The 27,441-nt window shown below is 37.9% G+C and overlaps 2 protein-coding genes across 2 annotated transcripts in view; one reads left to right on the top strand and one right to left on the bottom strand.

Annotated features, from left to right (window-relative positions):
* Positions 1-27,441, bottom strand: part of sv2a (synaptic vesicle glycoprotein 2A) — an 885,655-nt gene that overhangs the window by 78,565 nt on the left and 779,649 nt on the right. The window lies entirely within an intron of this gene.
* LOC114643388 (membrane-spanning 4-domains subfamily A member 4A-like) overlaps positions 12,729-27,441 on the top strand; it is a 46,195-nt gene continuing 31,482 nt past the window's right edge. Inside the window, exon 1 of the mRNA XM_028791975.2 lies at positions 12,729-12,891. The gene's annotated coding sequence lies outside the window, so the exon portion shown is untranslated. The remainder of the gene's footprint in view (positions 12,892-27,441) is intronic.

The raw sequence follows: 27,441 nt of genomic DNA, 5'->3' as shown, positions 1-27,441 counted from the left end.
GAATTCTCCAAAGTTCCCCTTGCTAGCACATTCATTACCCTCATCAGTCAAGCAGTTAGGTGACATCAGGTATTCATTTAAGAAAAGCTCTGTTTTTTTTTTCTCCACGTTTCATTGTGTTTTCACCTGAATGTGGACACCATCATTAATCGCAAGTTCTACTCTGACCCTACCAAGACAACTTAAACATGAATATGAACTCACATGTTCATTCCTTACCTCACATCATTTCTATGCCCTGTCAAAGTTAGCCAGATCTCCGAAACCCCGTTTTGCCAAAACAACTTGAGAAGGTTTCATTAAGAAGCATGGCCAACAGTGCATTTTTTTTTGTCAGAGAAGTTCCCGTCACCCAACTCACCTTGTTATACCCGAAGAGTTGAAAAGACCCCTTTATTTTTCCCTGACTTTTGAATCAAATCAGTCTTGGACATTGATCTGCCCTGTTGTTTAATTCTGAGTCTCTCCTCATAAGGAAGACTATCAAATGGCTTCACCAAAATAAGATCAACAATATTAGCACAGTCTGCCATTATGCACAGTTAGCTAGCAGGCTGGCTGGCTAGTTGACCCTACCTCTTGCAACCTGTTGTGAAATAAATGAACAAACCTATCTAAAATGAAAAAAGGAGCATACTCAAGAATGCTATATTTATGTTTTCTGTTTACAGTAGGATATGTACAAATGAAAATACTGGGCTCTATCACTAGCAAATAACAGACTACGAGCAGCAGCTTGTCTCACGACTTCACTTGCCAAAAATCTGCATGGGACTAAACTTGAAATGCTCCAATGCCAAAATACTGTCAATCAAAAAGAGGTTCAGCCACTTTGACAGTTCCTCCAATCATCATGCAGCAGCCCAACATCCTAGCCAGCCCACTGCCCCCATTTACTCCCAGAGATATTAAGTTTCCCTGGAAATGACATTTCGAAACATTTGTCCAATAACTGTCTAGCTTTACTGCACTGAAAACAAAGTATACACTGAAGTACCACTGAAGTCCAGTGAAGCTGCACTTCAATGGGTTTTATTGAATCATGCTGCCATGGGAATGTGTGAGAAAAAAAAAATCGTGTTAGATGACCTGCAAGAAATTATTACTGATTCTGAATGAACTAGCCATGAAGTTGAAAATGTTCTAGCATGCTCTTTGTAACAGCAATGTAGGTACAACAGTATTTTGGCCTTGGAACTCCTGCAGATCTTATTTTTCTCCAGCCTAATTGGTGTTTTTTTTTTTTTTTTTCTGTCTATCCCTCCATTTGACCTTACCTTATTTTACTTTCTTACTTACTGTTTAATTATATTGCCTTATCTTAATTGTTTGTCTTTTCTTGTAACTTTTTCTCTGTCATCTTGTAAAGCATTCTGAGCTACATTGTTGTACAAAACTGTGCTATATAAGTAAACGTTGTTGTAGTAAATATTTGACAAATTTTTCTTTGTGACATTTTCAAAAAGGCGGAGCTTCCCTTGTAGTTTTAGAGCAGTCCCCTATGGATAATAATAATAATTCTTTACATTAAATATAGCACTTTTCTCACTACTCAAAGTGCTTTACATAGTGAGTGTGGAGCCACTTCAACCATCCCCAATGTGCAGCATCCACCTGAATGAGGCTACAGCAGCCATTTTACTCCAGTAAGCTCAACACACATTGGCTATTAAGTGGTGAAGGGGTGAGAGTCATCCAATTAGAGACAGAGGATAATTAGGGGGCCAGAATGACTAGGGCGTGGTCGTCGATTAAGCCAGGACATCGTGATACACCCTACTCTTTACATAGGATGCCCAAGGATCTTTTATGAGCACATAGTCAGGACCTCAGTTTTATGTCTTGTGCCAAGGAATGCACCATTTTTACAGCACAGTCTTCCTGACACTACACTGGGGCATTGGAATCCATATTCAGACCACAAGGTAAGAGTCCTCTCCTGGCCTCACCAAGACCTCTTCCAGCAGGAACCTAAGCTTTTTTCCAGGTTAGTCTCCCATCCAAGTACTGGCCAGGCTTTGCTTCAGGTGGATGACCTGTTCTGAAGTACATTTGGTATGGCTGCTGGTGCTATATGTACATAGATTAAGCTACTATAATCTCACACAGAATTTTTAATTTTCTGTACATAAAATAAATTTGTATTACGTGGGATGTTCAAAAAGTTTTCGCACTTTAACTCTATTTATTAATTATTCTATTTATTAAGAATTTTCCCAGCATTGTACCAAATTTTTAATGCCATCAGCAAAAAATGTTTTTGGTTGAGTGTGTAGCCACTGATACATTACTGCTTTCACATCATCTTTCTTCATTCCTCATGGTCATGGCTGTAGCTGGATATTTGGAGTGCTCTGTTTCTGTCACACTAGTACGATCATTTTTGAACACTTCAGTCCACTCATAGATGACTCTACAAGAGAGAAGTTTATTCCAATACTGAGAAAACATGCAGAGATGAATTTGTGCTCCCAGCACACCTTCTGCCCACAAAAACCGTATGACAGAATGCTGTTCATCTTTGGTGAAATGTATAAGTTTCGCAGCCATCTTCAACACAGTGTGACAACTCTTATAGTAAACTGCAAGGGCAGCCGGCTTGCCAGACAGAACGAGTCACATGACCCTCTCAGACATGACCAATTACTACTCCTGCCGCCTTCACTGTTTCCAACGAAAATATAAAAGTGTGGAAACTTTTTGAATGTCCCTCATATTTACTTTTAAAACATGGATCTAGACAGTGTTATGCTCAGCCTTTTGTTTTTAATTATTCTAAACAGTTTATAAACAATCTGCTAAACATGGTAGAAGGGATCTACAAAAAAGAGTATACAATTGAATATAATGCAAGGGGGGTCTAAAGTAATAGTGATTACCAAGAAGGAAACATCACCGATAAATAAATAAAGTGGAAGGTCAACAATTACAGCAGGTGATGGAATAGAAACACATTGGAACCTGGATTACAGAGCAGAAGAATAAGTAAAACATCTGGGACTGCAAAGAATTCCTGAGAATGTATACCTTCCTTGTGTGAGATTATGATAGCGACATTTGGAAGCGATGTTTGGAAAGTAATTATTAAGATTCTGAAATATAATGAAAGGATAATGAAAATTAGTTGGAGAGAGAACGGTACAAATGAATAACTGATGAACAGGATGAGTATGAGTATAGAAAAAGAGTATGGTGGAGGAGATGATGAAAGAAAGACATGATAAGGGGCACAATTGGTGGTAGAAGGAATAATAGATTGAACCAGAGAAAATAAAAGACAAAGAAGAACATGATGATGATATAAAACAATGTTCAGCATCAAAAGAATGTGGGGAAGAAAAAGAAAGACAGGATGGGTGAAATAGAAACCCATGGTTACTAACCTTCAGATCAAGGCACATAAGAAGCAGAAGAAGAAATGATTTCTTGGTTTCTAAAAATATATGAAACACAGTTTTGGAGGTTTTGTGCATCATAGAATCTAGTGATTATGTTTATTTCTTGTTTAAACATATTTTTAACAATGTTTTCCCCATGGTGCAATCTTGTTTTTCTTATGGTTGCCACTATTTTGAGACCTTTCTATTTAAAGTTGCTATCCAATTGTCAGCCTGAATTGTGTGGCATGTTACATCACTGTGTCAAAGGTATAATGGTCAACACCATGAAGTTCCGGGTTGCCCAAGTTTGTGGATACAACTTAAAATTGTTTCTTGATTTTCTTGGAATTTAAATATTGATTTCTAGTTACAAACTTTTTCTATATGTTAACTACATCCTTAGGTTTACATCTTGACCAAGTAAATTACTGTTTTTTGACTTTCCTGCAGTTCCCTAACAACAATTTTCGTTTCTCTTCCTGAACATGACCTTGCCTTGTTTGCATGGCCAACTTCCAACTCTTAATTTCATCGTTACTCCGGTTTGCTGCCATTTAGTGCAGTCAGTGCAGAAAGGTGTCTTCCTTGTGACTAATTTAGACTGCTAGTGCCATCAACTTCCTCATCACCTACATAGTAAACAACCAGAGAGTAGAGAAATTGTAAGTGAAGGACTTAAAAGACATAAAGTATTGCATTAAGTAGATGATACAATGCTTAATACCATTACTGATCTACTCATCACTTCCATATAAGAGGGACGTTCAAAAAGTTTCTGCACTTTTATATTTTCGTCGGAAACGGTGAAGACAGGAGGAGTAGTAATTAGCCATTTAAAAGTTGGTATGACGCTGGGAAAATTGCATCACAAACAAAGGTGACTATGTAGAAAAGTGATGTAATTTTTATTTTAATTCTTAATAAATACAGTTAAAAAAAAGTATGGAAACTTTTTGAATGTCCCTTGTATATTATTTTATATATTATTATATACAGTATACATATATACATACTTTATATGTATTACAAATAATTTCTCAAATGGGAAGACAAAAACAATAAACTCTTCGAGACTCAAAGAATGCCACAAGGTAAGACTTAGTTGATTTATCAAATAATTTAATTCAACAAAGGATACATTTAAAAAGCATTCAATCAAATTCTTAAAAATTCTTAAAAAACTAAATGGACAGAAGAAAATAAACTGAATACTGTACTGTATTCTAAACATAGAAGAAATAAAGTTATAAATAAATTAATAATTCACATAATAAAAAACGAAAACTAACAAGAGGATGCAAACCAAAGCCATATGTAACAGAGCAACAAAGTCTGAGTAAAAATTCTAAAACCAAAACCAATTATTCAGAAATCCCAAATGAACCCATCAAATATAAAATTAATTAAAAAAAAAAAGGAATAAGCACAAAAGAGGGGTTAAAGAACATAGAGCTCCATAAAATTGTAGGGTTCAAAATATTTTGAAAAGGACCATATTGTTTCTGATTTAATAACATTGCACATCGGCTTACATTTTTCCAGTAGTATTTGTCCATCTCCCAGCAGTTAAATACCCATGAATCACAATTGCATAGCTATTTGAACACCTGTACAAATTTAGTTTTAGAAAAAGTAATAGAAATTTGTAAATTACACTTTATTAAATTATTTATGGTGTTTCATGATAGATAGATAGATAGATAGATAGATAGATAGATAGATAGATAGATAGATAGATAGATAGATAGATAGATAGATAGATAGATAGATAGATAGATAGATACTCAATCTTAGGCCAAACAGAATCCTATTATTATATTATATTATTTGGGAAATTTTCCCTGTTTTGTTTGTTTAAAAGTAAGTTCAAATTTATGAATGCTAGTTAGGAAAGAGTATGTATGACATTGTAATGTTGGGAAGATTTTTAAAGGGCAAACAAGGAGAGAGATGCGAAACAGAAAATGGGCAAAACTGGGAGATTGTAATGCGCTGAAACAAGGCCAAAGGTCAGAAGGACAAAACAAAAGCCAGAAACCCAAGAGATCAATACTGAAAGCAAGACAGATTTTCCAAAGGTTTAGAATTTTTATTTTTTTTTAACCCTCAGCTCTGGTAAAGACACAGCAAATTATTTTGAAGTATTTAAACCCACCACTGCAAATACAAACAGATGATAACCCTCAAGACCACGCCCACTCAATAACAAAAAAGGTTACCCTGACAACTGGAACAAGCTGCATTGCACTAAATGCACTCAAGATGGCCACCAGTAGAAATAAAATTTAAAAATATACCAGGTAAACACACACCATTTCAAGGGCAAAGCTGGACAAAATAAAAGCAAATACCTTAATAATGATTTCTTCTCAATTTAAATTTTAGCCTTTTCTCACAAACCAAGTAATGGGCACCGAGTGGTTTATGAAACCGTAACATGTTTTCAAAATTATTTTAATGCATCCTCCATTATTTTGATTTTGCAGATTTCAGGGTGTCTCAAGGGTTAATTAGGGAGTCCCAGAGTCCTCAGAAATCTAGCAACACTGAATTTCACAGCTTTGGTAAGTAATAAAAACCCATCAATAAAACAATGGAGTCAGTTGCAACCTGTTTCATTTGTAATAGAAAGAAGCCACATATAACAATGCAGCTGTCTAATTTTTCAGTTCCAATTTTGAATTGTAGTAATGATTTCTCAAATAAAGGACACGGAAAAATCCATGAAGACAACTGGTCTAAACCCAAAAACTATTAATATGCAATCAATATTGATATATTACATTCTAGTTGTCCAAAATTAGAAAAAAAAGAAAAACAATAAAACTCAAAGCTTTTAAATTAGTCCTAAAATATGATTAAAGAAAAATCTAAGAAAACAACACAACAAAATAAATCCAAAAACTACATTTTAGAAAGGCAAAACTAATTAAAACAAAATGTTCAAAATCAAACACAAAGATTAAAAAAATTAACACAAAGTTAATCCAGGAATAAACAAACCAAACTCAAAACCCATGAATCAAAGTTAAAAAAAAAAACATCAGCAAAAATTAAAAAGGAAGACTTAAATGACTTAAAGACCAAACAAACTTACACAAGGGAAATGCAAAAGGTTGACAAAAAGCAAAGCAAGAAGTTAGCAAATGCTTCAACACTGAAGCTACTGTAAGGCAAAATGAGCCTTATATATACAAATGTATGGGGAAAGACGACCTAGTAAAATTAAAAATAACACAAAAACCATAAGGGACAAACAAGGGAGCCAGGCTAATTTATAAAAAAAAAATGAAAAACTAAAGAACCCAAACATAGAGAGCAGTTTTGCCCTGTGCACTCATTACATTAGCTACTGACATCTAAGTCATCAATGCTCTATCAATCAATGACCTATTTGTTATAATCAGCAGTTTTCATTCATTTTTGAGGGTTCTCCTGAACTATTTTAAATATACTGTACATCTATTTAGATGTTTTGAAACTAAGGGACTGTGAAAATTATATTTATTTTTTTCTACAAGATATTTTGAGAAAGTTTAAATTTTATAACACTATGCTAAGACATCATCTTGCATTGTAGCTGAGCGTCGAGATTTCATAAGTTCCTTGGCATATGACATCTTTAATGCAGCAGGTGGAATGGTCAGTGCTGGTGTCAATATCTCATCCGATTTTGTGGAAGATTCCCATGTTAGCGTTCAGTTCTTTTGGTGATATTAACTTTCTGGCTTTAGAACTCTGCTCTTGTTTCTGTTACCTCGATTTTACGTTAATGATGTAAAACCAGACGTCTGACTAGCTTAACTTTCAGTTGTAGTTTTGGCTTGTTCCCTGAATACTCCTCATCTTGTTGTCCTTTTCATTAATAACCTTTACTGTCTTGCTCTGTGTCAGTACACTATTCTCTTACTTTAAGTTTAGTAGTCTGCTCATGGTTAGGCCTTTTCTTTCTGGGATTTAAAATACAAAGTAAACTTTCTACATCATTACAAAATGGGTGGGTTACTGTCACTTACCAACGTTTCTCACTACAGAGGCTTGAGATACAGTAACTGATGGGGCACAGTAGGCACTCCTAAATTTTCCTGCAGTGCAGCAAGCTACACAATAGTAGTAGCTCATAAACTTGTTAACAATATTGTGTAGTGTGGCTACTTTAGGGAACAGATCTACAAACTACTCATATGTAAACTGTCAATCTTTTATCACAATCTAATGGCAAGTCCTCTCACACAGCTGAAATACATACTTTGCATAGATCAACTGAGGTCTCTGTTTTAGATCTTTTCAGTAGAATGGTCAAGGTTGTTCAGAACCCAGTAAAGAACCATAAAATGCCATTAAAGAACCAGTACTTTTTTAGAGTGCAGGGCTTGCTCTTCTCTTCTATGTACACCACCAGCACCCACCTGGAGTCTTCCTCTGTTCCCATGGGATTTGAAGTAGAAACTGCCTCTTGCTCCCAACCACCTTAAAGCAGTCCATGCCAAGATCGAGACTCCCTGAGAACCCTGTGCCAAGACTGTTACATTTTTATAGAGAAGTGCCTCCAAAGTGCTCTGTCAATTAGGCAAGTTCTTTCTACCTGTTATAACCTTGTCTCTTTGGTTGGCGTGGTATCCTGAATGGACAGATTCTAAAGAGGCTTTGCCTCTTTACAAAACCTTCCTCTACTTGGTCATTGGAGGGTTGCTAGTTTGGACTTAGAAAATTGATGTTTCCCAGTTTTTGTCTCTGGTTCGCCCAGCCTGAAGCAAGTAGTCTTCAGTATGGACAAGGGACACAATAACAACCAATTTTAGAGCAATATCTCTTAAACTGTTCTTTTCCAGTTTCTGATAACAGGGTAATGACCTGGGGCCTCATGTATAAACGGTGCGTACGCACAAAAATGTTGCGTACGAACGTTTCCACACTCAATCGCGTAAAGCCATGCACATTTTCACAGTAGCTCCAACCCTGGCGTACGCAAGTTCTCCGCTCGGTTTTGCAAACTGGCGGCACCCAGCGTCAAAACAGTAATAGTGTTCCTGTGTGGTTACCCTTTCTTTTTTAGATTCACATCCCTGATGCGGCTTTATCATATACAGTAATCCCTCGCTATATCGTGCTTCGCCTTTCGCGGCTTCACTCTATCGCGGATTTTATATGTAAGCATATTTAAATATATATCGCGGATTTTTTGCTGGTTCGCGGATTTCTGCGGACAATGGGTCTTTTAATTTCTGGTACATGCTTCCTCAGTTGGTTTGCCCAGTTGATTTCATACAAGGGACGCTATTGGCAGATGGCTGAGAAGCTACCCAACTTACTTTTCTCTCTCTCTCTCTTGCGCTGACTTTCTCTGATCCTGACGTAGGGGGATTGAGCAGGGGGGCTGTTCACAAACCTAGACGATAGGGATGCTAGTCTAAAAATGCTGAAAGATTATCTTCACGTTGCTACCTTCTGTGCAGCTGCTTCGTGAAGCGACATGCTGCATGGTGCTTCGCATACTTAAAAGCTCGAAGGGCACGTATTGATTTTTGATTGTTTGTTTTTCTCTGTCTCTCTTTCTCTGCTCCTGATGGAGGGGGTGTGAGCTGCCGCCTTCAACAGCTTTGTGCCGCGGTGCTTCGCATACTTAAAAGCCAAACAGCCCTATTGATTTGTTTGCTTTCCTCTCTCTTTCTGACAGTCTCTGCTCCTGACGCGTACTCCTTTGAAGAGGAAGATATGTTTGCATTCTTTTAATTGTGAGACGGAACTGTCATCTCTGTCTTGTCATGGAGCACAGTTTAAACTTTTGAAAAAGAGACAAATGTTTGTTTGCAGTGTTTGAATAACGTTCCTGTCTCTCTACAACCTCCTGTGTTTCTGTACAAATCTGTGACCCAAGCATGACAATATAAAAATAACCATATAAACATATGGTTTCTACTTCGCTTATTTTCACCTTTCGTGGGGGGGTCTGGAATGCAACCCCCGCGATGGAGGAGGGATTACTGTACACTGAAACTAACTGCATATTGTTTATTAGTTTAAGGCATCTGATTGTAATTAACCTGTAACAATATAATGGTCCAGGGAATAGCCAAAGTATTCCAAATACCATAGCTGCTTTAGCGTTGTTACACTCACTGCACCATCTTCTTCTTCTTTCAGCTGCTCCCATTAGGGGTTGCCACAGCAGATCATCTTTTTCCATATTACTCTCACTGCACCACTTGGAGTATTTGTATTACTGTATCTGAGTGGGGAATCAGATCTACAGCAGCTGATCGGAAAGAGAATTATCAGTATACAGCAACAAGCACACGCTGCTACAGCCATGCTGCCTATTTGAACTGCTCTCACACGGCAAACGCTTCAAAGCCTTTCCTGTACGGACCTCGTGATTCAGAAACAGTTTCTATCTCAAGAACTATAAACGCACTCAATCAGTCCATCAAGTGCTCCTTGTAGAACTGTTTGTACTTACAAGTACAATTACCTCACGGTAAACTTGCACTACAGTTATAATATTGCACAACCTGAGACACTTTATAAAGCGTGTATTTACATATAATGACGATATTATTTTTAAGATGAAATGCAGCAAAATATGTTTATTATATTATACAGAAAAAACTTTAACTTCATTTAAATAATCTATATTGTTAATAATTAAACATGTGAGGACATGGTGCCGCAGCGCTAGCTAGTTCAGGGACTGTTCCTGTCTCGTGTTGTATTCTTGCTGGTGCTGACGCAACACTAGAAGGTTAGATGGATAGAATAATTAAACACGTACTACGAAGATATTTAAATGTTCCTTAAAAGTTTTGAAGAATCGGCATCCTAAGCTTACATGATGGCTTAACGTCTATTACAGAGCTGATTGTGTGGCGATTGGGTATTTGGAGAAAGAAAAGTAAGGACAGGAATTGGGGGTTAGTAAGTTTGAAAGAGACAGTACTGCTACAATTAAGTATTTCATAGAAGGTCGCGCATGGTGCAGCAAGCATCTTGCGTGAGACATGAGCAATCACTGCGCTACCGTGTTCCCATGTTTAATAACATTCCTTAACTTTCATCATGAAAATGATATCATGTATACATCTCAGTATTTTAATTATTCAGAGAGCTGTAATATCATGAATGTAATGGATTCTGTGTCCTTTTGGAGGAAGAGAAAGCCCAGAAGCACATAGTGATTCATGCACATAGAGCACATAGAAGATCAAATACAAAACAAAGCATTTAATGTGCTACTTTAGTTACAATGGGATTTGAGAAACTAGTAAATTAAACGATTTTAAAATGAAGTTTATGATGTTCTATTTTAATGACAAAATAAACTACGTGATTAAAGTGGAAATTTCGAGATTAAAGTTGACATTTCGTGCTTTTTTCCCAATTTGTGCCTATTTTTTTTCTCTGTACCCTAATAAGCTTTCATATGACACTCAGACGGTCCGCTACGAGTCGCCTTTTCACGCCGACTTTGATATGTGACTTCTTTTTTATTTCAGGCACTGTGCGACTTTGTGAACTTGAGCTTTCAAGTTTCTCCGACACGCTATGTCACTCGATCAACTTTCTTTTGTTGATTATACCACTGTTTAAACCAACAAATAGTACGTTTTTCCTTTGCCTCCACTTGGTATTCACTGAAATTCTTATATTTTCCCCCGAGCTTTTCCCATTGTCTTTTCACAGAAGGCTATTTATATCGATTTGCATATTCAAAGAGGCATAATTCTGGGAGGAGTTGGAGCGGGACAGCAGGTGCGTGCACGTGCGTTACTTTTCATGCTGACTGGGATTTACGGAGCAGAAGAATGTGGAAGTTGGTGTTCGCACAGATTTATGCATCTGGATTTTTTTGTGCGTACGAACATTTCCGCTTTTGTGCTTACGCCATGTTATAGTGTGAGTTCTACGCATGGCGTTATACATGAGGCCCCTGGAGAAGGAGTCAAAAATAGACGAATGGACTAGCACTCAAACGATGTTGGTATTAGGTGGCTCTGGAGAAGATTGCTGGTTATTTAGCAGCCAAACGTGACCACGCTTTCCACAACAACCAACTGCATCAATCTAGAGTCTTTCTCTGTACACTTGGAATTCAAGGTAACAATTGTCTCTTGCTTTATTACCACCTATGCCAAGACCAATGGATTTTAACAGCACAGAACTGCCTCTTCAATACTTCTGTTTGAAGTGTTCTCTATCCGCCCCTCTCTCTCCACACTCTGCACAATTTAATGGCTGACTTCTCCACATGCCTCTTCCCAGTCTAACTGTCCATGGACACCTTAACAGTTCAGTCTGTTGACATTAAAGTATTTTCTAAGACTGGTAATCCAGTGTGTTTGTAGTGTGCAGCTGCTGTATGTCGTTCCATTAGCACACAGCTGTCTTCTGTATATAATAAAATACAGAATATTTGTTGAATTTGACCATTCACATGCTACTCATAGTGCTCCTCTGCAAATTGAAAAAAGGAATTTCACTATAAGACTTTGATGACATTTTTCAAAATCAAACCTAAATAGAATTTCTTCAGTTCACTGACATTCTGGCCTGATGCTTTCCTGTATCAAGTAAAATGTTTATTCTGATTAAAAATGTCCCTACGTGTTGTATTTTTAGATCTTTAACTTATTCATCCATCCATTTGTTAAAAACAATCTGGCAACATCATGCACAAGGCAGCAACCAACCCTGGATGATGTGCCAGTTTGTCACAGGCACCCTATAATACAGAGCCACATTCACTCTCTTCAGAGACATACCAGCGTTGCCAATTAAAGGACGAAAGCCCTACTGAGATTAACCAGTGTTCTGGTATTTTATCCTACTTTCTTAAGGCGTACAACCGCTAGAAAGTATTAGACTGACTGCAGGAAAAGTATTTTTGTAAAAAAAAAAAAGTACAGTTAGATTTGATAACGGTTTATAAAAAAGTTGAATCAACTAAGGCATATCAATAAAGTTACTCATGGACAGACTTGGAAAGTTTTTTTTAAGCAAGATGGCCGAAATTCAGAGTTTGGTCTCCGAAACGGGCTAACCTCTGTGCCACCCAGTTTCACGGACTACCGAATTAAAGTAAATGAATCCACTTGTTTTTAATTAAACCTTTTGCCACACATTCTATAATACAAATTACAAAGAAGCACAAAAATCTTTAAGGGTAAAATTGACACGTCCTCTACACAGAAATATTCTGTTCTTAATTAACACATGTCAGCATCTTCCGAGGTAATAAGGATAATCAATGCGAGGTCTTACATATATTCTTTTCCTGTTTTACGGGGAATACACTTATATTAAGTCTTGCAGCCGTCCTCTGTCCGTGGCCTCTTCAAGCAGATGCGCGGCTCCAGGGCTTCGCCGGGCGGGGCCTTGCGAGCGGCGCTCAGAATGACTGACAGCTCCTCGAAGCGCTGGAATTATTTGTGTTATGCGCAGCTCGAGACCGTAAGGAGAGGAGGATTTGCACTTTGGAAAGCGAACAATTTAAGCTCGCATCTGCTCTAACGGGGTAAGTATAACAATAAACTCTTTTATTTATAATTTGGCTACCGAAGGCAGCCATGGACATTGAAAAGCGTCACGTCTGCTGTAATGTTTCTGGCACTGCGCTTGCTAGTTCTTTGCAAGTTTTTTTTGGCAGGCCTGTTTGAATTTTTGTTTCTGTTTTTTTGTGCATTGAGTGTAAAACGAGCAGAAAAAAATAGGTTACGGATGTTGTAGGTGATAGGTTTTGTAAGACATTCAAGATTAAGGTGTAAATGTACTGTTTTAATGACTATGTAAAAGAGAGACTAAAATGAATTCTGAAATGACAACAAACTTTCAGCCTTGCATTGTGCCTTATTTACTAATGTAAAGTTGGAAGCTGCCTTCTTCTTAATATATAGAGCAGCCGAAAGTATAACGGTTCGTTTTCGTTCTTTTTTGGGGGGAGTGGGGGGTAGGGGTATCCTGTTACGCCCCTGGTAAATGTGTGTATTGTAATTTGGGTGATTTGTCTTTAGCTTTACAAAAGGCTCGGGTGCTCCTTGACGTCGCGTCTCATTTCCAAACTAAAGTAAGAAGCTCCATATACCGTCACTTTCGCTTGAAATCAGTTACTCTTAAAAAAGGAAAACCTCGGCGTCACTGTTTCGCAATGTTTGGACATTTTGTTACTGTGACTTTTGCCGTCAGCTAAAGTGAATATGCACGATCCGCTCCTGTAAACTGAAATTTACTATATTTAGTGCTGCCATAATATTCTTTGCAACGCGATCATTGAAATACTAGAAGTGAAAATCACATATTACGTTAAAAGTGAATTTAAATAGGTCTTTAGAGCTGAAAAATTCATGGTACGAATCTCCTTGAGCACCGATTACACTCTCCAAAGCCTATAAAAGTCACGCAGAAACTGAAGTGAATGAACTTCATCATGGCATTTGATTTAGTAAGACCTATTTATTTACTACAGCGTTTGGCAAGCTTGTGTTCTCACCTGTTAAATTGTAACACTGCGTAAATAATTTGGTCTTCTGTCTGAACTGTGAAAGATTCAGCTTTGCTTCGCAAAGTGAAGGCTGAGAATAAAAGTCGGTTTTATTATCGGATGGTCAGTGATGGATAGTTTGAACAGTCTCGCTGTAAATAAAAGCTTATTACAGATGGCAAATAACTAGACATGCTGGCCGTGTTACCCGTAGATCCAGTCTGCTGTTTACTTTAAGGACAAGAAAAGATTTTAATCTGATTTTTCCTCCGAAGTTAAATATTATTGCTTCACTGTTTCCAAACTCGTGACGTAAATTTAAAGAAGTATTGGACTATGCGGTACCTCTTTCAGGGCAGTGTCTGCAAGATTTTGTTTCGCCTCTAACTGCACTATAACGTTAGTTACTTGCTTAAATAGTCCCCTTGACTCCCAGTTTTCAACATGTTGGAGGGCACTCAATATCTTATCATATGTCATAAGACAGACGCTCCAGTGTAGGACTGTGTTCATCTTCCTGACTGTAATGGGCATTAATAACCGGGTTATTCACAGAAACCCGGTTTCAAAAATGCAGAAACTGGGATATTGGTTACTGAGAAACCGAGTTAACACACGGATATTACTCCGCAGGTAACCGGTTTATGTGGCAGTGTAAACCCTTAACTGGACCACGGTGAGCGATTTCGTAGTGCGCGCATGTTTGTTGCACTCATATCTTGCACATTTGTGTGTTACGTTTGTACGTGAAGCATCCAACAGTCACGGGCTGAAAACGGTGGAGGCATCCAAAAAGATACAATTTTCAAATGTAATTGCTCAGGGAATCTCCTGGTTGAAATAATCCGTCAGAATATTTCAGAAATCGTTAAATTTATGTTGATTAGACTAACGTACAGCGCTAACTGAGCGGCAAAACCTCAGCGACAGTGAGGTTAAAAGTAATATATGTGTTACATATTACTACAGTTACTGCAGTACTACTAATAATAATACTACACTGTAGTCTGATTACTTTTTCAAAAGTATGGAATAATTTAGCCCAGTACTGATTTTATTGAAGTAAAAATGCCTGCTTTATTATTACCCAGCTGGATGTAAGACAAGAAGCGAATGTATGGGTATGCCTTTCCTTTGCGTGGCTCAATAGCACAGCCAAGCAGAGAGGAGAGTGCTGCCCGCAATTCAGCAACAGGAACATACAGTAATAATAAACTGTCAGTTTAATTTTAATCCAGCTATTGGCTATAGAGATGTGATTGGGTGGCGTAGCGAGGAGATCGGGTCTGTGTGAAGGAGATGGATGTTAATTACTTCACAGCATGAAGGACTAAACATTTTTATAAAACACAAGAAAATTATCTCATTTGCCTTTGTTTCTGGTCAGTTTCATAAACGTTAAATTTGCAGCCTTAGAATTTAATAACAAATGCTGGCCAGTCAAAGGTGTAGTTTTTCATACAAAAAAAGACAAAGTAACAAAGTAGCACACTGTTTGTGGCGCACTACATTTTATAATAACTATGTAACATATTAAGTTACTTTTTTTGTAAGTAATGAGTAATGTAATTAAGCTACTCATGATAGTAACATTCCCCACACAGCTCGAGAGACACAGGCTCCATGCTGGCTTTCAGATTCACGGCAGCTGTTGATGATGTTTAATCTTTTTTTATTGCATTTTTATGACTTTGGAATGTTTTACTAAAGGAGAATTCAATAATCGGACTTGCACATTGTCACAAGAACGACAAAGAGTTATTGGAAATGTTTGGGGCAGCCACCCATATAATATTTCCTGGCTGCAAAATCAATCAAAAAGAACAGACACGTTCACACGACTGAGTCCAAAACAGAACTGACTGTTGCCTTAAAATGGCAGATTCCACATCACAAACATTTTTAGTAATAAAATTCATTGCATTTGTCATTCCAATATATGACACATCACAAACATTAACACTGACTTTACAAATCCCATACCAGATGGCATATAACAGAGACATATGCTTTGAGTGGTGCACTTCAAATGTTAACTCTGTGGTCTTAATAGATTACTTAGCTTTCAGCCCGTCTTAAATGGAGAGTACAACTAGTGGCCAAATAACTGGGTTCCTTGCAGAGAAATTTACATGTGTTAGCCTGGTTTCTCAGAGACCAAATGAATAAGGGTATACATGGCATTTTTGAATCTGGGTTTCTGTGAATAACTGGGTTATTAAATCATCTGTAAATGCTGTCCTTGAGATGCATTGACTTCCATATACAGACTTTATCATATTTCATGAAGATCAGAAACAGGAATACATGAGGGTAAAGTAATGCTAATGAGGATAAGACATCCTCTGAATTTGCATTCACATAAAGAAAAAGAATGACAAATAGCACTGGGATATCCTTGTTAGAAAAATATATATGTCTGAGTGCTGAAGCTAAATTTGTGAAGTTGTCTTAGTTAAACAAGACAATATGATTTCCATTGGAACTGCATTTTTGTGTGAACCAGAGATAATCTCCTTGAATTGAATATGATTGAATCAAACTTCACATCTTGACAGAGATTCAGGATTATTCTGGTGGTTGAAAATTTGATAAATTACAAACATCAGCCTTCAGCTCATCACAAATGGGAAGTGCATACAGAGACTGGATAGCCAGTAGCAGTCACTGAACAATCCAATCAGGATTGTATCACACCAGTCTTGACTTTGTTCATCCATCCAGACTAATGCTTGTGGCTTTGGCTAGAGATTTCAAATTTGCAAGGCTAAAAGGTCATTCTGTACTCCTCTTGTCTACTCTTAATACTGTGCTACAGACAGCTCCTTCTTTGGGCCTTATTTTATCAGTAAAAATGTATAAAGCATGCAAAACTGTGGCGCACACACCATATTGAATATCATAATAGAGGGTGTTGTCATATTGTTAATTTGCATTTTGCAAGTGAAAATGGAATTGGTTTTTTGTTTGTCAGCTAAAGGCTCATTCAGGTTTCTAGTCTATATGCATTTTGTATACAGTCTGGATACAAGTGTTGTACAGTTATTTATGCGTATCTTATGTTGTGCTTACACAATCACCTCAAGAGTGATTGTGCAGAGAAGACTGTTTATTGATTTATTTAAAAAATAGAAAAAAGGACATAGTGCAGGCCAGATCAGTGTCACTAGAAACTAGAACAACCAAACCCAAAGGGCACAAGAAGCAATCAAAGTATTAAACAGAACCTAAAAAACAAAGGTCATTGCTTCAGAAGCCAGTAATCTTCAGCTGATGAGTGTTTTCTTTGAAAAGCAAACTGCAGACACCTGTTCTTCCTGCAGAGAAACAGGGGGTCTATTAGTAAGAATTGAGTTTGTTATTAGGATGTACAACAATCTTCCATTAAACCTAAAATGCTAGATATGAAAAAAACCTTAAACAAAGGTAAATCTTGTTAATACTAGCAATAACACCAAAAGAATATTGCACTGAAAACTGTCAATATCCAGCTATCATATAAATAATGGCCTGACCTTTAAACAGTCATTCTAGTGATGTCATACACTGCACCTCCCCAATGTCTGCTGTCTAAAATTCTAAGAAAACAGTGGAGCTCACAATAAAACAAAATGTCATCGTAAAGTAAAGATAAAAATAACTTTTCCCAGAAGGCTTCCGTCTCACTTCAGAAACAGATTAATAAAAACAAATCAGAAACAACTTAATAAAAAAACAGTCCATCATAACAGAGCCCCTCATCCTACGGTGCATTGGGAAAGTGAGTTTGAAAACGGGACAATAGCCAGGGAGCCTTTGGATTAAGGCATGTTCATTATGAAATCCATGAAGACAGACAGCAATGGGTAGTAATAGCCCTATAGGTAATTCCTGGGAAGTTGAGCTTGACAACAAATCTCAGAAGTGGAGATTTAATCTCACATTTCATTATACATATTTTCGTATCTGAAATAATATTTAAGAAATACCAAAGTTTACGAAAAACCTGGCAATTAACTGCTATGAAAGCTAGGGCGTGCACCAAAGAGCCCCAAACACAAACACACAAAATAGTCCTGTATTCAAAACAAAGATTGTTTTTTTACTACAAAATACATGAGTAGAACAATTATACAAGGTGTCTCTTCTTTGTTATCTCTTCCCTGCACTGCTACTCCTCCAAGTCGAGTGTTGCCTTTCTCTGCTCCTGACTCCATCCTGCCTGGATGAGGCAGTGCGGTCTCTTTTATTGAAGACCCGGGAGTACTTCTTGGTACTTTTCCACTTGGAAGCACTTCTGGGATTTACAGAAGTCACAAAGAATATAGAGTGTAACTCCCTGCAGCACCCCGTAGCAGCACCCACAGACCCCAGCAGGAGTGCGCTATTGGACTACAATTCCCAACACTCCCTGCAGGTATCCAAATGGGTACCGAGGCTTAGGGATGCTGCCACCTAGCATATGGATTGGGAAGACAATATTCTGTACACATTGCTCTCCCCTGTCCTTCCATATTATCGGCATCTCGGCCAGGTAAGGATCCTCAGTCTTCACGTGTCATTTCTCACCCTGTCCAGCAGACTTTAAATATGTGAGGTTCTTTCATCTGTGTAGATCAGGAAAGGGATATTTATCCACTTCCAGCCAATGTCTTCATTCTTCTGAGGCTAATTTTATAGCCAAAGGTTTTCAGCTCCTTATGTTATAGTTTTGCTTCACCGCTGAACGTTTCTTGGAAATTAAAGCACATGTACTGTATAGAAGAGTGCAGTGCCTGGAAACTTCTGAGAAAACAGTGCCCCCTCATAGATAGTAGGCACATCCCCTTTTCACAATAAAATGAAAGGATGGATCAGGGTGTCTAAGATTGGAGTCCCAGTATATTTTCTGTGTAACTTCTTGGTTATAGAGGTAATAACAGAAATTTACAATGCTGAAAACTTTAACTAATTAATTAATTAATAGTAATAGTTTACTAACCCCACACAACATTGCACTTGTTTAATACTTTTGGGCATTTTATAATTTAGAACAGCTTTCATGGGTAATCCTTTCTGTTTAATTTCATAGCCTGAGAAAAATACTCTGTTCTTATGGAACTCGTAGTTCTCTAGTTGTTCTAAATGTGCCTTCATGTGAAGATTTACATTTTTAGAAAAAATAATGATGTCATCAACATAAACCAATATGGAGATGCCTTCAAGATCCCAAAAGATGTTGTTAACAAAATATGGCAGGTGCATTTGCTAAACTATATGACATAAATACTCAGTATTTATGAGTATTTATGAATGAAATCTATTGTTCGTCCTCTTCTCTAATTCTAATTAAGTTGTATGCACTGCCCAAATCTAGTTTAGTATAACTGAGGATATGGTTACAGTGGAACCTCGGGGCACGAACGTCTCTGAACATGTACAAATTGGGTTACGACCAAAAAGTTTGCCAAACTTTTGCACCTGTTCACGACCACACACTCGGGTGACGAACAAGCCAAACTCCCTTCTGGTTCATACGTGCCGATGATTTCCACACATGTTCAGTTTCTCCCTGTACATTGTACTTGGTCAGACGTGCGTGCATTCGCTGTGAACTCTTTGTGCTCTATTTCATGTGCTTTTGCATTAATTTTGCAATTAACCATGTCCTCTAAGCAAGTGAAGAGTGGTAGTGTTGGTGAGAAGAAAGGTTTGAAAAAAATTGAAATCGAATTAAAGAAAGAAATAATTGAAAAGTATGAGCATGGCGTTTGTGTTACTGATCTTGTCGCCGAGTACAAGAGGTCAAAATCTACGATTTTGACTATTCTAAAGCAGAAAGAGGCCATTAAAGCAGCTGATGTTGCAAAAGAAGTTACTGTGTTAACCAAGCAGAGGCATCAAGTACTGGAAGAGGTGGAAAAACTGTTGCTTGTGTGGTTGAACGAGAAGCAGCTTTCAGGGGATAGCGTAAGCGAGGCAAAGTTATGCGAAAAAGCAAGGAAGATTCATGGTGATTTGCTGCAAAACTATCCTTCTACGAGTGGCTAGTTCTTCCTCCTCACTTCCTTCATGCCAGGACTAGACTCATGCAAAGTTAGTTTTCTTGGTTGTTTGTGGTTAGTTTTTGTATAAATTAAGGATTTTTCAAATTTTAATTTTTTTCCCTGTGCTTAAAACTCATAAAAAAAAAGTGTTTACAGCGGACGGTTTGTAAGGCTACAGCGTGAACTTGCAATGTTAGTTTTCTCTGTTCAAAGTTTTCTCAGTGTTATTCAATGTTTTTACATTTAGTTTACTATTACACTGTGCATTCTATGGTATAATTAACTATTTTTGTGCTCAAAAATCTTTAAAAAAATATATTTACATACAGTTTGTACGGTCTGGAACAGATTAATTGTATTTACATACAATCCTATGGGGGAAATTAGTTCTGGTCATGACCAAATTTGGTTGCGACCAGAGTTTTGGAACGAATTATGGTCGTGACCCAAGGTTCCACGGTACTTGATTGAGTAAGCCACCATCTTTCATTTCTACAAATAAAAGCTCAGTTCCAATAGGATTGTTAGTTGGTATGATAAAAACAATTTGTAAGTTTTTTTGTATTTAATTTTCCAGTGGCCTCATTCTTAGGTTTTGTAATAACAAATATATTTCCCTTGGGATATGGAGGGAATTAACCCACATGGTTAATTCTAAAGATAAGTTTTTACTAAAGACATCCTGATAATCTGTATATTGTATGGGCACCACACTAATATGTGAAATAATAAAGGTTTTAATGTTAATTTTCAAGTAAGTTCAATGACATTGAGAACTCTATTATTTGATATCCTTGTATTTCCAGTCTACATAAGGATCATGCCTTTGTAGCTGTGGTATAACCAAAGTGAGCTATTGGGTAAGTGACTGAATAATGAAAAGGTCTTAATCTCCTGGTGAAATAATCATATTTTTAACAGATCGGGTGATGTCATAAGTTATAACCGATCATAACCAATGGGCTTCCCATCAGAAGACAGTAATCTGGCTTAATGGCACAGGAGTTATATACTGTATCTACGATCTTTAGTAAATTGGTTACTTATAAAATTATCAGCCACCCCAAAATCGGTCAAAACCTGTTCTACTATATTGTTTTTTTATATATTGGTGCTACTAGTAAATATTTACAAAGTGCTTAACTACAAATGCCCACCCCACCAACCTTTATGTAGAGTGGGCAGTTTAGTTTCAATTCATCTTAGGGCATTTAGATATTACATACCCAGGTTCGGGCAGCACACTGGCACAATGGTAGCACTGCTGCCTCGCAACAAGCAGGCCAGGGTTCACATTTTTGGTTCTCACTGCGTGGAGTTTGCATGTTCTCTCTATGTTCACAATGGTTTTATCTGGATGCCCCGGTTTTGTCCCACAGCACAAAGACGTGCAGGTTAGTTGAACTGGTGATGGTAAAGTGGCTTTTGTGAATGTACAGTATGTTTGTGTGTGTTTGTGTGTGTTCACCCTGCCATGAACTGGGACCCTGTCCATGGACTGTTCCTGCCTTGTGCTCTATGTTTTCTGCGATAGGCTCCAGCTTTCCTGTGACCCTTCTCAGGATACAGCAGGTTTGGAAGATGGATGGATGGATGGATATTCTGGATTACCACAGTAAAAGCATAGTTTGTCTATGGCATTATTGCCATTCTTGAAAATTAACTGTTGTTCCCCAATTCTACGTGTTCAGCCACTGATTTCACAAGGGGTCGAGAAGAAGAGCCCTGTTTGCACCTGCATTCCATTTTTCTCTCCATTAATCATGTGTCGATATTTTGGGCCATATCTATTATATCATCTATTGTGTGACCAGCACCGTGACCAGCTAGTTCATCCTTTTTCCCCACACAATCAGAATTACATTAACAACAACTTTTTTATAGCATCTTTACGGTATTTTTTGGAGAACAGTACATTATAATGTAATGAACTGCAATTATATTCATTTTACAACTTCATTGGAAATGTTTTCAGTTCTCATTTTTGTTTTAGAACACTTACAGTAAGAGTTGTAAGGATAAGTTTGGAAACTTTGGTATTAAGTGACATTTTTCTTTCAAAAGAAGGCTTTCTAAAGACAGCAAATTGTAAGCAATAAAATTAAACAAATTAAGTGCTATCATGTTGAGTCAGTACTGTGCTGTAACAGGTAATTTTTTGTGTGTAAATAACTATGAATGTCGTAAACACTGCTCTTGCCATGTCAAATTAGTTGACTTTATCACACTGTTTGTTTATTTATTTTTTTAACTGTAGTTGATCATTTATGTTAATTTAATTAGCTCTGTAAAGCACATTGTAATAGTGCTGTATAAATTAGAGACTTCATTGAATAATAGTGATGATAGACCGAAATATTTAATTATTACCATAGGTTTGAGGTGGGATTAAGATCATTACTGTCACTTGGACATTCAGACGCACTTATTTTATTTATTATAAGCCACTGTACTCTTACTCTGACAGGATGCTTTGGATGCTTGGCCAGCTGAAACAAATTGCAACTGAATTTGTTTACTTTTTGTAGGAATTTACCAAACAATAAACCATTTTATGAAATGCCTTGATGACTACTCATCATTTTTAGTTGAGGCCTACTGTAACATATTCAGAATGACAGTTGCCATATAGTAGACTCTCTTAGATGTGCCCTTGATGCCCGAGTATTAAGTTTAGACTTTAACAGCCTGGCCAGATCAAGACAGTGTGAATGTAGTTTCAGATTTTTCCTACTTCCATGCAATAGTCTGTCCTGTGCACCATGCACGGTTTAGTGTGTTTTGAAACTGTTTTGTATACTTTCCCAGTCTTGTGCTTCTCTATAATTAACCCTCAGACATTCTCAAAAGGCTTATTTGAGTTCATTTTTAAGCTTTCATTTGAAATTTTTTTTTCATATTGTCGAGCTTTACAGACAGAAGGAAAGTATTTATATGCCGTCACAGATTAATTTAAAGCAGGTGAGCCACAGATGGAGTAAATCAGCATCTTTTGTAATTTGTTGCAGTAATCTGTTGTATAATCTATTGTGTTACAAAGAGGAAGAATGCTTTTATATTCTGACTTTTCATTGTGAAAGGTTTTGACATTATTGAACATAATGGGCAAAACTTTGTAGATCAAAGTAATAAAATCCATTTCAAAGTCAAAATCTGAGATAACAAAATAAAAAAAAAGTTTTTAAAGGCGCAATTAAACATCTCTTATTTAGATATTTCTAATATTAAATAAACTGTCCCATCTTTCATTTATCCTTCCTTGGTTCAGACAATACAAAAGTGAATCAAAATGGTATAGGTGGTATTGAATTCTAAGTGAAAAAAGAGAGCAAACTAGCAATGTAGCAAAGGCAGCAAAATTAAGCTGAAGAGATTCTGTATGGAATAACTACAAAGATGGCTATTAATGGAGGATGGGTTATTGACACACTAAGGCAGGTTTCCTCAATTTCAATCCATCCACAGCAGCTGCAGAGATGGAAGCACAGGTATTTATAACCTGCTAGGCATATTTATCCGACGCACCTTGGCTGGTGCCTAACAGGCTGCCAGCAGGGTCAACCACCAGTTGAAACCCTTCCCTGATGTTTCACCCCTTTCATTCCATAGCATCTCAGGGTGGTGGGGCCTCAATAGGGACGTCTTCCTCTCAGTTTCTACAACCGGCTTTAGAATACTTACTCTCCCAGTTTTGCTGGATTTCTTCTAAGCCAAGCCAGAAACTCCCTTGCTCCACCTCCTCCACCAATTTTTAATACCACTTTCTTTTGCCTGGTACTGGTAATTCTGACAGCCTTCAGAAATTGCTAAATAGTGGTTCCAATGAAACCTCTGTAACTGACTTCTACTGGGTAGATTTAATAATAATAATAATTCTTTGCATTTATATAGCGCTTTTCTCACTACTCAAAGCGCTCAGCAATTGCAGGTTAAGGGTCTTGCTCAAGGGCCCAACAGAGCAGAGTCCCTATAGGCATTTACGGGATTCGAACCGGTTCTGTCTTTGCCCAGCTTCCATGCATGCCTCTGCCAATTTCTTGCAATTCTGCCTCTTCCTCTCAAAATTTGCCCCCACTTCATCTCCTGGCCATGATCCCCGTCCTGGCAGGGATAATTCTCAAGATGATGTTTGGTCAAAGAGGAGTTGTAGCAATTTCTAGTGGAAACTGCTGGACCAGGTCAGCTCATGGGTTTCATTCACTTCCAAGCTTCAGTCCAGGGAACTGCATCTAGGTGATGTTCTGTGCCCCCTCACCTTCTCTGACAAAGTTGATCAGTGATATTATGGGACTGGCTGTGTTCACTTCCAGCCTGCATTCCTCCAAGACCTCTGCAAGCTTCCAAAGATCCTTGTAATGGTGCCAACCATACCTACGTTAGGATAGTGCCACTTTGCAGCCAGAGAGATTGTGTTGTAAATTAAAGTTCAGTGCACTGCATAGTTTGAAGAATGTTTCAGTGCCATAACAGAGGTGTACATTTCTGGAACTTGAAAGAATGTCATATGAGGAAGGTTAGTTTTGCCTGTATGATCTTCCACATGACAGCCTATGGTATGACCTTGTTGGAGACAGCTTACGATTTGTTCAGCTTTCTTGTTGTCATTGACTTATTACTGCCTTGATCTTATATCTTATTACTTCAATCTTGGTCGCTTAAAAGATCACCAGCTCTTTCTGCTCCTTCATTGTGGCTTAGACCACATATTCTGAGTTATTCCCAAATCAAGTCTAGTTCTACCTTGATGAAGCCACCTGACAACCTACCAACTACCTCGTGATGTTTTAGCCAGTTGATGGTCTGGTCAGCTGATTGCTCAGCTCTCCACTTGCGCACTGTGTGGACTGGGGCTCTATAGATCTGCACAGATGAGTAGGAGGAGTCTTTTATCTTGAAAACAAGTCTTGCCTTCTCTTCAGATACCACTGAAATCCATCAATCTGGGATATAAGCAGGAGTATTTCTTCCAAACAAAGCTGCATGTGGCCTAGCCATTTCCTGATGTAATTATTTGCTTTGCTGTCCACCTTTAGTGTTGTCGTTGAGGTGATCTTGCACATTGTTAAGGGGCCACATTAGATGTTCATATAATGAGAATTAGTCACGCCAGACCTTATACATTTCCCAGGGGGGTGGTTTCGATTGATCCTTGTCAGATCTTCAGCCAGCTGCATCATGACTAAGGTATCCATATGTCTGTCAGTTAAATCAGCTCTATACAGCCTCCCAATACTACATACTGGTTGCTCTGCCAGTAAAGATATCTTGTCACTGCTGACTAAGAAGGAAACGTTGTCACTCCTGGCTCTGTTCTGGATTGACAGACTCCAGGATTTAGTTTGCTTGATTTTCATCCATGCCCACAACAATAGTTCCTTAGATCTTTTCAAAAGCTTGGCAGTGCATGCTGTTGTCTGGAGAAGGGTCGTGACATCAGCCAAGTAGCTGTGTATAGTTGAACAGTCACTGATCTGACTCTGCCCACCATTGGTCTCAAACTAATTAGAATAGTTGTGAAGGCTGCCATGAACAAAATGGGTGATATTGAAACAACACATAGCTATACCTTTTTTGAGCTACAGCCAAACAGTATATGAATTTTTGGATTGCATAGCAGACATAGAAGTTATTGAAGTAGCCATATGCCAGATTCAATCACACTACATGGAAATCAGATTTCCTGTGCTTGGAATCCTCTCTGGATTTGTTGCCAGATCATGGCTGAGTGATCCACACAACCAGGAAATCCTGACATCCCTACTTTCTGGCAGCTGGAGTCGATGTAATTATTTGATACAAAGTAGCTGGTCATACGTTTTGAGACTACTGAGAAGAAAAATCTTTCCTTCTATCCTGAGTAGGACAATGCCTCTGAACTAGTTAATGGTGTGGGAGTCCTTCTGTTTTGGGATGAAAACAGTTACAGCTCTGCTCCATACTGATGGAATGAGTGCCTTCAACACCTTGAGGAAGTTCTTGTATACTCTGTAGGGAATGCTGTTTGATGCAAGTACTGATGCTGATTTTTCTTTCTCAACAACCTGCTTGATCTCTGTCCACTTGGGAAGTGTAATGTCAGAATGGAAGGTGGGTTTCGGGGGTCAAGGCACATACCCTGGTGAGGCGAGGAGAATGTCCTTTCCAATTGCATTGAGTTAGTCCATGAGTCCATAGTTCTTGAACTCCTGCCTCAGTGGTCTGTATTCTCCCAGTCCTTTTCTCCTCAAAGAGATCTTAGGCATACATGTAGGAGTCCTGAAAGAAGCTTGCATTTGCCTTATCCTTTTTAATCCTGTTTTTACAGATCCATTCTGCTCTTCTTAGGTTTGTGAGCCTGGATTAGATCAACTTCCAGAGAGTTTTTAAACCCTCCTTACCCTGGACTTCTGCCTTTCTCCACCATCTCCTCAGAAGTTGTCCTTTCTTAACCAGCTTAAGTATCCCCCTCTTCCAACTCCCATTTAATTTGTGGTTGGTCTTCTTCTGGTCACCTTGCCAAATCGCTCCTTGCCTTCTTCATAGATAATGCTACCAAGAGGTTTAGTTTGACAGTTGTACTGCCTGTTAATGAGTTCTGGAGGATTAGGGACAAAATCTGGTCGAAACTTCTCCATGTCTCCTTGTCACTTGGGTCACTTTACTTTGACTTACCAGATCGGATTCTCCTCTGGTGTTATTTCTCATGTAGGTGTTCTGCTTATTGCTTCCTTGCGAAGCTCATATTGTGTGGGCTGTGCCCCAGCTGTTCGCTATGCAATTCCTGCTGTCAAAGCTGTACCTACTCTCTTTCACCATCTGCAATAGTGGGTTCACAAACGCGGTAGTGCTCAATATGGCTGTACGTCCTACTGGTGCAGTGCAAGTTTTCACCTGGTTCTTTCCACCATAGTTCGCCTTCCTTTGATGAATTCATAAGCCCTGAAAAGTTACAACGAAATTTCCTCTGAATTCTTTGCTCGTTAGTTATTTTCATGGCAGCCACCTTGATGCAGTCTTTTTGTTTCAACCCAACTAGCTATTTCCTTGTTGATAATGGAATTCATTAATATTATTTTAAATTACTCATTATAGATTTAGTTCTCATATTGTAGGGTTTTTTTTTCTAGGGATATCATCTAAATGATTTGAGCACTATATCAGATTAGTATGTTTTAATCAGTCCTGTTTCTGTTTTTGTTCACAACAGCATTTTCTTGAAGTTTCTTTAGTAAACATACATGTGTTTGGGGCATTATAAGCCAAATTCAGGAAAGTGACATGTAGTTTATGTCAGTGTTTCCCAACCTTTTTTGAGCCACGGCACATATTTTACATTAGAAAAATCCCACGGCGCACCACCAAACAAAAATGTCGATTCATCGAGTTGCAATGTAAATTTTCCACTGACATGGAACTTTTCCAAAATGATCCTTTCAATGTATACAGACATGTCATCAATACATCTGGCAATTGTATTATTTGAGAGAGGGACTTAGGCTATTTCTTTAAGAGCACCAGGGCCAAGCATCTCATTTACAATGATTTTGCAGGCAGGTGGTATTAATGTCTCTGCCACCGTGTGTGGCTGTTTTGATTTGGTAAT

This window comes from Erpetoichthys calabaricus, chromosome 2, assembly GCF_900747795.2.
Source record: "Erpetoichthys calabaricus chromosome 2, fErpCal1.3, whole genome shotgun sequence".
NCBI classification, from domain to species: domain Eukaryota; kingdom Metazoa; phylum Chordata; class Cladistia; order Polypteriformes; family Polypteridae; genus Erpetoichthys; species Erpetoichthys calabaricus.
The sequence above is the reverse complement of the archived record's forward strand: the minus strand, read 5'-3'. Positions and strand labels throughout refer to the sequence as shown.